The sequence below is a fragment of the Sinocyclocheilus grahami genome, unplaced genomic scaffold (genome assembly GCF_001515645.1).
Source record: "Sinocyclocheilus grahami isolate Dianchi unplaced genomic scaffold, SAMN03320097.WGS_v1.1 scaffold2310.1, whole genome shotgun sequence".
Taxonomy (NCBI): Eukaryota; Metazoa; Chordata; class Actinopteri; order Cypriniformes; family Cyprinidae; genus Sinocyclocheilus; species Sinocyclocheilus grahami.
The window spans coordinates 1-11816 of NW_015507489.1; positions in this window are offsets into that span (position 1 = coordinate 1).

Sequence of the window (11816 nt, forward strand, 5' to 3'; positions counted from 1 at the left end):
GATGCAATAATCATATTGTTCTGTAAATAGGTCAGTATATAATAACAATAACTAAATATTAATTTTACTTTTAATTATAACAATTAAACAAATCAATAAAATCTTACTATTGCAATAATCCGATTGATCTCATACTAAAAATAAAAAGTCTGTATTTAATAATAAAAATAATAAAAACTGACTTTTTATTTTACAGTGGAACAGGATTATTGTACTAATTGTTATAATTTAAATAATACAAATATATAATTCATATTTAGGTTATTATTAAATATTCATTTTTTTATTTTAAACTATGATATATATTATATCATATACTATATGATAGGATTACTGCAATTATATTTGTTGTTATAATATAACAATAAAATAATATTAGTTATTAGTTGTTATAATATGATTACTGCAATAGTAAGAGTTTTTATTGATTTGTTTATTGATATATTTAAAATAAAGTAAAAAATAATATTTTGTTAATAATAATAATAATAATAATAATAACAAAATATACATTTTACTTTATTAATTATAACAATTAAACAAATCAATAAAATCGTAATATTGCAATAATCCTATAAAAAATTTAAAAAGTCTTTATTTAGTAATAATAATAATAAATGCTGACTTTTTATTTTACAGTGGAAAAGGATTAATGTAGTAGTAACTTAGCATTAAAATAATACAAATATATAATTAATATGTAGGTTATTATTATATACTCTCTTGTTTATTTTACAGTATGATAGGATTACTGCAATTATAACATTTCTTTATTGTTATAATAAAACAATAAAATTAAGTTATTATTTTGGTTATTATTAGTAGTATAACACTGACATTTTATTTTACAGTGCAATATGATTACTGCAATAGTATTTAACAATAAAAAATATAATTTTGGCTATTACTATAATATAAATTATAACAAATATTAAAAGAAATAAAGAAATATGATGTGATTTTAATAATCATAATAAAAATAATAAAACAATATATTATATTAATTATAATTGTATTATTTAAATTACAACAATTATTTATTTATTCAAGAAAAAGTCAGTATTTATTAATATTATTAACCAAAATATGAATTTTATTTTATTATTATAAGTAGATAATAACATTACGGTTAAAATTGAAATGATACTATTGTAATATAAAATAAAATTCAATATTTATTATTAGTAGTAGTAGTAGTAGAATTAAAATACTGACTTTTTATTTTACAGCAATTGTCACATTTTTAATGCACTTATTATCATTTAAATAATAAATATTAATAAAACAAAGTTCATATTATTATTAACAAAATATTATTTTTACTTTATTTTAAATATACTAATTAAACAAATAAATAAAACTCTTACTATTGCAGTAATCATATTGCACTGTAAAATAAAATGTCAGTATTTAATAATAATAAATATTATTATTATTATACATTTAAATAACCAAAACATTTTATAATGTAATATTTTATTATTATTGAATTATAATTATTATTAATTAATAATTATAACAAATGAGAAAATAAATATATTATGATTTTCAATAATTCAATTGTACTGTAAAATAAAAATGGAGTCTTTATTAATAATAACCAAAATAATAATTGTATTTTTTTAAATATTATTACAATTACAATTAATCAATAATAATAATAATAGCTTTGTTTTATTGTTATTTAAATGTTAACAAATCCATTAAAAATGGTACAATTGCTGTAAAATAAAGCAATAATCCAACTGTACTGTAAAATAAAAAGGGAGTTATTTATTATTTATTAATAATAACCAAAATAATAATTGTATTTTTTAAATTATTTTAACAATTACAATTAATCAATGATAATAATAGTTTTGTTTTATTGTTATTTAAATGTTAACAAATCCATTAAAAATGGTACAATTGCTGTAAAATAAAGTTAGTGTTTTAATTATATTATTATTATTACTATTATTATTATTATCATCATTATTAAATATTGAGTTTTTATTTTATATTGAATTTTTATCTTATAATAACATAAAATTCAAATTTTTATTATTATGAATAAATAATGACTTTTTATTTAATAAATATTGCAGTAATATTACTGCAATAATATGTTTTTTATTGATTTGTTAAATTGCTGTTATATAAATTGTACAATTATAATATATAAATATGATTGATTATTATTTTGTTATTATGATTATAATAACATTTCTTTATTTCTTATAATATTTGTTATAATTTAAATTATAGTTATAGCCAAAATAATCATTTATAATCAATTATTTCATTATTAAATACTGACTTTTTATTTTTATGTGCAATATAATTATTGCAATAAGAATCTTTTTTTTACTGGTATAAAATCAAATAAAAAATTTAATTACATTAATATTTCTTATTACAATTATTATTATTATTAATAATAATAATACATGCATACATACTTTTTATTTAAGAGTACAATAGTATTATTGTAATCATAACATATTTCTTTATTGATTTGTTATAATTCAAATAATTAAAAAATCATATTGTCGTTGCTATTATTATCAACAACAACATTTATTTATAAAGCACATTTAAACACAATGTAAATTGATCCAAAGTGCTGTCATCAAATCAGATTATACATATTTTATCACATTTTTACATATTTTAGTAAATAAATAACAAATAAAATAAAAATAAGTAAATAAAATCCCCGCTTGAAAGAGATCCCATAATAATTTAATACAGCTTTACTATAGTTACAATATATTTTATTAAATGCTATAATTAATGTTTTATGTGAGAAACTCTACTGAAGCTCATGTCAGTCTTGTGAGGAACTAATTATATTCATGATACAAACATCAATTCAAATCTGATCTCAAGTTCATTCAGAGAACGAGGGTTACATACGTAACCGAGACGATTCGCAACAGACCGAAAGGCTTCAGGTCTCAGGAAAAACGTCTCAGGTTACTTATGTAACCATGGTTCCCTGATTAGGGAATGAGACACTGCGTTATGGGGAACACCTTCAGTGTGACCGGTGTCTGAAGCATATATCTATAAACAACAATAACATTGGCCGGTGACAGCCTATGACATCACTACCGGTGCAACTATAGTATAAATAGGCGCCGGGAGAACACGTCATCCGCTTCTTCGTCTGAAGCTTGCGTCCGAAGCATGGCAGGAAACCTAGAGGACGCAGTGTCTCGTTCCCTACTCAGGGAACCATGGTTACTTAAGTAACCTGAGACATTCCCTTTCAAGGGAACTTCAAACTGCGCTCTCTAGGGGTCGCTATGGGAAACGGTATACCCACGCCACCATGCTGAGGGGAGTGCATGCCAGAAAACCATAGTGAGCACTAAGTACCAACTCTACCATAGCCATGGGAGTTGCCCATGGGACGTTAGACGGCTGTCAGTGACGTTATTCCCTACGGCCAAAGGCCTAGGCTACATACCCCAAAACTTACCTGTTAGGGCCAGACTCCTGGGCCCGGGGTAGAGCTCAAGGCTTGGAATCAGGAATAGATTCCTTTAAGGGAATACGACCAAGAGCCTAGAATCATACTAAGTCTTGGCCTGTCACACAGGGGCTACTGCTTGCCCTGCATAAGCTTGCTGAAGGAACTGTCTCAACAGACCCCTAATAGCAACACCCTGTTAAAAGTAGGTATCCGGAGGATACATAGGTGGAGTGGTGCCCAAGGTGGAACCGGGGCTTTACCCACTCAAGAAAGGCCACAAAGTTGCTGCGCGAAGCCCTCACCATACAGGATTTTTGAAAGAACGCAAAGTACTAGCGTGCGAACTTACCACAGTGTGGATTTTAGAAACTGTACAAAGACTTCACGTACACACTTACCATAACATGGATTTTAAAGATACCGTTCTAAGGGACCCTCGTGGCACTCTGAAAGAGCAGCCCATCGATGGAAATGGTGCATCCCAAAAACAATATGTTTGAGAAGTCATCAACTCGATCTAAGGTATCATGCTGGAATGGCTAGCAGTAAATATCTAGCTGAGGGAGCAAACACCCAGCTCTCAATCGAGAGGGGGGTTCGACCTACAGCATGTTCCAATGCTGGAATGGCTAGCAGTAAGTTACCTAGCTGAGGGAGCACAACACCCAGCTCTCAAACGAGTATGTATGGATTTTATAGAGATCTGCTCACAGATGCCCGGAAGTCCTCAGCCACTCAATCAGGAGCGGCAGGCTCAAAGACAACCCTCCGTGGTGAGGGGAGCACTGCCTGACTTGACCCGAATAGAGGCAGCTTATCAGGGAAGCAGCAAGCGGCCCAACTACCTGATGTCACTGCCATGGAGTGGGGGGGCTAGATTAGAAGGAGTAACCCAGCAGGGCCCAATAAGAGACAGTCCCTGGACACGGTCTCATGCTCTCTATCTCGATAGAGAGCGTGGGTCCCATATAACCAGACCCGATAGAATCTGAAGAAATAGCGGGACCCAATAACCATTCATGCGTATAGAGCTTACTGCTCCTCAGAGCAGAAGCACAAAGGAGGGGTTTCCACAGAAACACAAATCCCTCTTACCTCAGGGAACGCAGTGTAATCCAGCCCACTCCACAGAGGGGTGATTATTGGTTCAACCATAAGGGCAGTGGGACAGTGAGGACCCACGGCCCCGACCGTCTGTGGAGCATTGAGCTCCTCAACACATCAGCGAGAGGAGCTCTAGCTCAGAGAACGTGCTTGAAGGTTAAGGAAGTATTCAAATCTCGGGAGACCCCTCAGGGTGAGAAATTAGTAGTTTGCACCTGGCCAGAGGATAGGGAGCATGCCGCGAAGCATGTACTCAGAAGAGTACTGGCCCACAAGAAGGACCCACAGGTCCTGAAGTTGCAGCGTTATACTAGGGGACCTGATGCTGGGAGACTTCCTCAGAAGCCCAGGCTGTGTGTCCAAGCCGAAGATGAGGGCTATCACCAGCCTGGAACCAGAGCCGATGAGTGAACCATCACTGTAATCGGTCAACAGCAGGAGGTTGTGACTTAGCAAGTGGGTCAAACCTAAAGTCAGAAAAACAGAACAGGTTCGAGTAGAGCTGCAGAGAAAGGCTAGCATCAAATACACCAGAACTAGCAGTAGAATAGATAAAAATGGATCGTACTCACCAACCATGGCTCCCGCGCATGACTCAGGCTCATGATATAGGCTGGAGGCGAAGTCCGAAGCCTGGACCCTCGTGGAATGAAGGATATAAAGGCAGCCGAGCACGTCTTGGCCTCCTTAAACCTCACGACCACCGTCTCGATGGAAGTGCCGAAAAGCTCAAAAGGGGAACCCGGCGCATCAAGAAGAAAGTCCTTCTCTTTCAACCCGATAACCACCAGACTCACCCAGAGAGGTCTCTCCATAACCACCATGGCTGACATTTTGTTGGATCTGCCAGTGGCAGTGGCGGCTTGCTTAGCGGCACGGAGAGCAAAATCTGTGGTGCGACGCAACTCAGCCACCTCATCAGGGGATAGACCCTGCCTTTATCCAGGTCATTCAGCAGATCAGCCTGAAAAGCCTGAAGCACCACCATGGTGTGCAACGAGACTGCAGCCTGACCTGCTGCCGCCTTAAGAGAAGATGTCTCCCCTATGGAGAGATAGCAGGCCAGATTCTCTTCAACAGGTGGCATCTTCTCATAACCATTCTCACGCATCCCCTCAATGTTGGCATAACTAATATGCTAGAATCTGTGTATGCGGGACGAGAATGGATTTATCTTTTTCAAGCCGGAGTGCAGTATAATGTGGTTATCCGAGAAGGACATGATATAAACCATCTGTCCAATAACTGCAGACAGATCCACACTATACATTTCCTATATAAACAAAAGGAAATTACTGAGAGGGAGAAATTTCCCATCAGGTCCTTTCCATGTTCTCACCGGAGTGTGACTGTTTGAGGTTTTGGACAGGTGTCTTTTATACTGATAATGAGTTCAAACAGATGCCATTAATACAGGTAACGAGTGGAGGACAGAGGAGCCTCTTAAATAAGAAGTTACAGGTCTGTGAGAGCCAGAAATCTTGCTTGTTTGTAGGTGACCAAATACTTATTTTACCGAGGAATTTACCAATTAATTCTTTAAAAATCCTACAATGTGATTTTCTGGATTTTTTTTTTCTCATTTTGTCTCTCATAGTTGAGGTATACCTATGATGAAAATTACAGGCCTCTCTCATCTTTTTAAGTGGGAGAACTTGCACAATTGGTGGCTGACTAAATACTTTTTTGCCCCACTGTACATTCAGCTCCCGCGGGAGCAAAACACGCTCCGCCCAACCGCTAGATTACCTCGGAAATCAAGCGTGAACGAAAACTGCTGCTGCGAATGCATCGCTATTCCCGCGAGAGGTGAACGCACTCATGCAAACGCTATCTACAAACTTGGGTAAATGGTGAAATACTCACATCCCCCTCAGTAGTCCCGCGAATGCATCACAATGAGCACAAGCCGTCTCCTCGTGAGACGAGCGCGTTCAATTCATGCTTATCCCTCACAAGAAATAAGCAATGAATGCAGAGCGCATCCAACTCCCTCGAGAGCTGAACACATTTGCTCTTCACCACACACACACACACATAGCACGTGAGCCATATGAAACTGCAGGTATCAGAACAAAGCCTCTAGCGAGAAACATGCACTCCTAGTCGCTTAACGCTAACATAAACAAACGGTCAGTTTGATGACGAAGAAGAGGATGACATGTTCTCCCGGCACCTATTTATACTATAGTCGCACCGGTAGTGACGTCATAGGCTGTCGCCGGCCAATGTTATTGTCGTTTTTAGATATATGCTTCAGACACCGGTCACACTGAAGGTGTTCCCCATAGCGACCCCTAGAGGACTCAGTTCGAAGTTCCCTTGAAAGGGAACAACGTCAGGTGTCAGGTCTCGTACAAAAAGGCATCAGGCAAAAAGGCCTCAGACAAAAAGGCATCGGGCGAAAAGGACTCAGACAAAAAGGCATCGGGCGAAACGGACTCAGGTTTAAGTTTAGCGTTGCTCCGCCTTGTTGTGACGTCACATGCATGCGGTTTAGAAGTGGTACCGATTGAATTTTGTAAATTTGTATTATTCGCAAATTTTATTTGCACTTTTAAGAAAGTTTGCTAAAAAACATTGTTAGCTTGTAGGTTGGCAAACTATAGTGAAGTTAAATAGATATTGGGGCTATTAGACTGCATTGTTATAAGCACAGCGCTACTTTGTGTACAGATGTTACTGGGGAAACAGCTTGCTTTTCTGCGTCTACTGTTAGAAAGTGAATTTGCAATTTCATTCAGCCCGTTGCAGTTTTTCTGCGGACTGCGGATTTACACTAAGTGAAAATAGCATATTTTCTTAGCGATAATAATAATAATAATTAATTACATTTACTGTATATAGCGCTTTTCTAGGCACTCAAAGCGCTTTACATTGTCAGAGGGTATCTCCTCATCCACCACCAGTGTGCAGCATCCACCTGGATGATGCGACGGCAGCCATAGTGTGCTAGAACGCCCACCACACACCAGCTTATTGGTGGAGAGGAGACAGAGTGATGAAGCCAATCAGTAGATATGAGGATTGTTAGGAGGCCATGATGATCAGAGGCCAATGGGCAAATTTGAAAAAAAAAATTAAATAGATGCTATTTACATTAAGTGCTAATAGCAGCATTTTTAGTGATATGCTATTTACACTTACAAGTGCAATTACATTTACAAGTGCAGATAGCTATAGATTCTATTTACACCATGTTAAAATAGCAGGATTTTCTGCTATTTATACTACTTATTGCAAATAGTGGCAATATCTGCACCTCAGTATTGTAGTACATTATAAAACAGTATGCAATAACTTATTGAGTGTAAATTTTAATTTTAATTCAAATTATTAAATGGATGCCACCTTATTGGGACAATAAAGCCCTCCCTACACCTACCCTAACCTTAGCCGATACTTTATTTTCAACTTTCTGATTATTTCCTTCATTTTCATTGAAAATAAATGCTTTTCTGGGCCCGTATTTAACAAGCTTCTCAAAGTGCCATTTTAGTCTTAAGTGCTGAGAATTCATTAAATTTACTCCTACTTTCAAACTTAAGTATAAAAGCAAGTTATCAAATTTCTTTAAGCTAAGAATCACTCTTACTCTCCCAGTTATTTAAGACAGCTCGAGAGGTCTCTCAAGTGGTTAGGAGTTGCCAATAGGGGCTTGTGATGGTGCTGAGGAGACAGAGACGTGAACAAATCTCTCAGGAGAGGAAGAATGTTCTTGAAATGTTTGACGACGAGCAGTTAATAAGTTGCATTTCCTCAGTTATTCAAGCAGAAACGAGCAAATAATATTTACATTAACAAAGAACATCATAACTGACTTCAGTCTAGCGCGAGTATTATATGCTCTTTAAAAACACTTCCGTTATAATCAGTGAAGCTACCAACACTGTATCATGAATAAATCTCTTACCCCTTATTTACACCGCACATGTCTGCGGCGTGTTACAACTCCGACACAGCCACCGGAGCTGATCACGGCTACTCACCAGACACGCTGTGGCAAGTTTCTGAAGCGGCTCTCTGCATCACAAAAGATAGACGCCTATATTTTTGACGGATAATAATAATAAATATAGCTGCAAGCAGCGATTACCGGGGTTCTAGCAATTTAAGGCCTTTAAGGTGGTATGCTTTTAGGGTCTAGGCCAACCTGGATGTATGGCTGACAGTAAAACACATCCAAAATGGAGAATAGGCTCACAGACACACAGAAATTAAATGGTTAAACTATTATATTAATACTCAATAAGCATGCTTGCACACACACACACACACAGACATACATTCACACACATTTTGTTGCAGATATAGATATTTGACATAAATGATAGGTGACAGAAAACTTATTGCAAGTCTTCTCTTTTTAAGAGTTTATGTCATTTTAAGGTTTCACTGTAATCATAATCTTGTATAATTGTAAAAACTGATATGTCTGTATGAACAAAATTGTAAACTTTGACTCAATGTGATTTTAAATGTTAGAACAGTGATTTTATAATGTCTTAGCATGAATCCATAGGCAAACCTATGAACAGAACTGTTTTAGGGCATTTAATGAGCCAATTAGTGGTCTTCCGCTGCCATCTAGTGGTTATAATTGCAATTTCTCATACAACACTGTGTTTTTAACCTTTATAACTATTATAGTGAGATTATAGTTATCGAGATTGAGCGAAAAACCTAGGACTAGTTCGCAAAAGTAGGTTTTCAACATTTGTGAATATTTAATGAACGATTTGATTGACAGCAATGGTTCTTGAGGCAAAGTTTCTCATTATGAGGAGTTCTATCAAATGAAATGCCTATTGTGTGGATGTGTGAAACACCACGTGATTACTGAGCCATAAATCTCGTTAGTGCCAACTAGTGGCCAATTTCTTTCAAAATTCTTACAGACCTTTAAGGCCATGAGTCAAACATGCCCACAGAGTTTCGTTCCAATCGACCTCTGTTAACCTTGACTAATAGGTGCTTAAACTTATTTTGCTGATGGCGGCCATGTTTTTTGAGATACGCCAATGTCCTCATAGATCCTAATGGCACAGTGGACAAAGACCTGAAAAAGATTTTCAAGTCAATCGGACCATGGGTTGCCTAGTTATAGATTTTTCGATCTTATAGCGCCACCAAGTGGCAGATCTGCGCAATTTTTTATAATTTGACCAAAGATTGAGCACATACACATATCTACCGACTTTGGTGAAGATATCTCATTTCGTTCACGAGTTATAGTCTTTTTAGTAAAAGTGGCCTGCGACTTTCGAACGTTTTGGCGCCCCATTGCAACAGCAGAGTACAGGTACATCTCAATAAATTAGAATGTTGTGGAAAAGTTAATTTATTTCAGTAATTCAACTCAAATTGTGAAACTTGTGTATTAAATAAATGCAGTGCACACAGACTGAAGTAGTTTAAGTCTTTGGTTCTTTTAATTGTGATGATTTTGGCTCACATTTAACAAAAACCCACCAATTCACTATCTCAACAAATTAGAATACTTCATAAGAACAATAAAACAAAACAGTTTTAGTGAATTGTTGGCCTTCTGGAAAGTATGTTCCAGAACTTCTGAAAAGTATGTACAGCATGTACTGTACATGTACTCAATACTTGGTAGGGGCTCCTTTGCTTTAATTACTGCCTCAATTCGGCGTGGCATGGAGGTGATCAGTTTGTGGCACTGCTGAGGGCAGGGTGTCCGCGGGTCCTTAAGTCTTAAAATGTCTTAAATAACGTTTTCCTAATATAAGGCCTTAAAAAGTCTTAAAATGTCTTAAATTCGGATTCGATGGGTCTTAAATATTTTTGGTTTCATTACTGCTAAAATATCTTCAGTCTGACGAACCTAATGACTTTACAATCATTGGACAGACCGAAGATTTGTTCTTCCCGCTGTAAGTTACTGCGTCATCAGAGAGAACTACAGAATACAGAATACAAGCTCGCGCTGAGGCTCACTGTTTGTCTCGAGACTTCAGAACAAATGAGCGTGACAGCACACATAAACTCAGAAGAAACACACTGAGGTAAAAATTCTAAATGTTTAGTTTATTCATAACATGATATAGTTAAATAACACCATGACAAGTGAGCTATTTTGCTCAATATTCTCACGACGCAAAAAAACATTCAAAACAGCTACAGAGCTCGCATTACGTGAAGTCTAATGTGAGCTCTTTCACTGCATGATTCAGTCTATTAAAATACATTCAGAATGATCACAAATTCAAGACATGGGGGCAGAAAATGTGTATATTTATACTCAAGTTCACATGCAAGAGTGCCTTTTTTTCTCCAAAAATTACCATATACAAATGTGATATTGATTTTTTACAACAGTTCAATAAACTAGAAGTTTTATTAAGAGACTTACGTTTTAGACACCATATTGCCGACATAACTCAATTTTGTGGAAAGACCCAAAATCACACAAAATTTTAGTCTACGACAAACGGTTTAGAAGTTATGAGCACTTTCACGTTTTTGGTCACTGTAGCGCCCCCCATAGGCCGATTGGGCCGACTGCGTGCTTGAACCCCTAATAATTGTCTTGCTGTTGTCAAAGAAATCAGCAACAGGTGATATCTCTGACTATAGTCGATACATACTAATGTCTACCAGCACAACCCTAAATTAAAGGTTATGATGACGATTCGTTTCCTTACCATAATGTATTCTCTTGAAAATTCTTTATGGTCAAATGTGTGTTGAATGTAAAACTCCTATTAGGAATTTAACCATTCAATGTGAATTTATCTGAGAATATTCATAAATAAGGAAATCTATTCAGTGATTGGTCCATGCGTATTTCGTCATCCAATATCCCGTTTGTGGCACAGCAAAGTGTCGTGAATCAACTCTATGACACTTAAGATTTAGTCCTACATTTCGCTTAAATTACCAATGAGATGCTTGATAACTAACTTTTAAGCGCAGCTTTGAGCCAAGAATTTTTTTAGACTTAAGTCAATTCTTAGCAGCGTTCTTGAGAGTAATTCTCAGAGGCTTGATAAATACAGGCTGTGATGTGATTTTAAATTTGCAAAGGGAGAAAAAAGTTCGCCAAAAGGTGGATTCGAACCCGGGTTGATCATTTCAAAATGAGTACAACACACATCTTACCATCTGCGCCACTGGAACTGACAACAGTTGATTGTCTTTTGTAATGTTGACTAGCTAGTCTGAAGCCTTTTTGTCTGCGGCCATTTCGCCCGACACCTAATTGTACGAGACCTGACACCTGACTTTG